Source organism: Perkinsus marinus, assembly GCF_000006405.1.
Source record: "Perkinsus marinus ATCC 50983 genomic scaffold scf_1104296962058, whole genome shotgun sequence".
Lineage (NCBI taxonomy): Eukaryota > Perkinsozoa > Perkinsida > Perkinsidae > Perkinsus > Perkinsus marinus.
This window is the reverse complement of record NW_003205587.1, coordinates 1-2,406: the sequence shown is the minus strand read 5'-3', so window position 1 is coordinate 2,406 and position 2,406 is coordinate 1. Positions and strand designations below refer to the sequence as shown.

Here is a 2,406-nt window from a genome sequence, read left to right as displayed (position 1 = left end):
CCCTGCTACGACCCCTGCTACGACCCCTGCTCCTACGGCGGTTAATCCGACCGATGACTCCGTCATCATCGAGCCCGTGGATCCTGCAGAGCGACACTGCGCCGACTGCGTATTCTGTAAGGGATTGCCCGCGGGGGGTTTTTTCACCCACTTCGAATGTCTCAATAACTTGTTCGAGTGCGGCACTTCTTGTGATAGCTGTTGCGAGGGTTTCTAGAACCTCATCAAAGCCAACTCCTGTACTAACTTCTTTTTTCTGTACTACCGTTGCTGGTTAATGGCCACCCATCGTGCATCGGCCAAAAAGGATGATGACGATCTATGCTTATATTGATGACCTGTCTCTTTCGAATTTTCTCTTTCTTGAGTTGTCAATAACAATAGGTACGACAGTCCAACACGATGGTGTACTTCAAACACGCCATCTCGGATAAGTTAATTATCCATCCTCATCTATACCAGACCATATGGGCCGTTCTACTGGACTTAATGGATCCTAGCGAAAACCCCGAGAGGGTGTCGACATCACTGGATCTTCAAAAATATACAAGTGATCGAGTACTGAATGGTGCCGTACCAGCAACGAGCCGAGCTCTGTATTGTACTCGGGCTATACTACCACTAATACGACGGTAGATAAGACAAATTCCCAGACATTTCGCTAGACTTATCATCGAGCGGGTATCTCAAGTCGTGGCCTTAATGCTGGTGACACGGAAAGATATTTTGCGGTTCAAAAGCATCGTTCTAGAATCCCTATATTAGGTTTGCTCGCGTCACCCATCACCATGGAATCGAATCTTTTTTTGTTAATATATTCGAGTACCTGCAGCTGGTTCGAAAGCAGAGAGGTGGGAAAAATCAGACTGAACCGGTATATTAGCATGGTATGACCAAGGCTTAGTACTGCGTTTGGGGATTTCGAGCCGCGGTGAGAAGTTTATGCAACCAACGAGACCACTATTCACACTATAATACATCACCGTAGCCGATAGACTCAAGGAATCAGGTCTATCCACTAAGCTGCAACTGCTAGGTGAATGCCGAATGACGACCTCTTCCTTGCGGCATCGTAAGCTTTGAAGTACATGTATCATTCTTCCCCTCTTCCTCCCCTTAATTCCCAGGTCAGAGTTGCGACGCGGGTTATATTCAAGCGTCACCAGCGTCAGAGAACTCAGACATTTTTGGCAAGAATTACTTGCTTATATCCTATGATTGTCACTTGCCCTCCTTGGTATTCGACGTGGTACTGTATATGCGTCGACCACCAATGTTTAGGGGAGTACGAGGGAGTCAGGCATACTACAGGCCCTGTGGGTTGTCCGAAATATCAATCCGAAGTTTTGATCTGGAGGATTAGCTCAAATGGTAGGGTGCTCGCTTTGAACGTGAGAGGCATGGGGTTCGATGCCCGGGTTCTCCACATTTTGCTCTACGTGGCTAGGTAATTAAGTAATTAATTTCGGAACCGTGCACAGATTCGCTTCCTAGGTCCTAGGATCAAGAACTCGGGTCCGCGGACTTCATGCAGGCTCAAATCCTAGTGGCGACATCTTTTTCATCTGGTCAGTCGATTACTATTCCGCATTTGCTCATGTCAGTGCTTCAGCAAAGATCCTTGCTGCCCCGCTCCCCTCGGACAACGATGGTAGTACGCACTTGACCTTGAGCAAGAACCTAGCTATTCTCTTCTTATCCTTCTTCAAAAGCTCCTTAAGGCCTTAGGACCTCTCTTAAGCCTTGTGACAAGGCTTAAGAGAGGTCCTAAGCTGGACAGTCCAGCGGGGTTAGGAGGGTGGTGAATCACCACTGGTGATCGTAGCAAAGTGGTGTTCAATGAATGCATGTAGTTTGAAAGTACGTTGTGCTAAAAAGGTAACTGGCATTCACCTTCCGGCTGCAGCCTAGCGAGCGGACCTGATATTTACCTTGAGCCAGATGGCTACGGTAATATATTATGCTGGGAATTGCTAATTGGCCAATTCCCTATGCCCTTCTGTTACTAAGTTGTTTCGTTGTCCGTTCACACAGTGGTAATCTCTACCATTATTCTCATCTCATCCATTTCCAAGGGTTCAACGGATGAGTGTTGTCTATAATAATGATCAACCATACCCTACAGTAGAGCACTGCCTGTAATCGGGCGCGAGTTCAATTCTGGGTCAGAGGAATTTTCTGAGAAGCGTATCATCACCATTCATGATCAATATGAATTTTCGATTCCTGGCAACTACCTCCCACTTTATGGAAAGTCTCGACAGAGGCTAGGGTCTACTCCAGAGGAAGTGATTCGATGGGCGAGCGAGCGAGCTCGGTCGCTCGCACGTGCTTCAATAATCCGAGGATACCGAAAGGAAAGTTATTAGTACCTGACAGTTTTTTTCCTTTCCTAGGATCTTTCGG

General features: G+C 47.0%; 1 non-coding gene across 1 annotated transcript; it reads left to right on the top strand.

Annotated features, from left to right (window-relative positions):
• Nucleotides 1–1,353: 1,353 nt before the first annotated feature.
• Nucleotides 1,354–1,426, top strand: Pmar_PMAR028591. Its single transcript has one exon. It is a non-coding gene; the product is annotated as a tRNA-Ser (tRNA).
• The last annotated feature ends 980 nt before the right edge of the window (nt 1,427–2,406 follow it).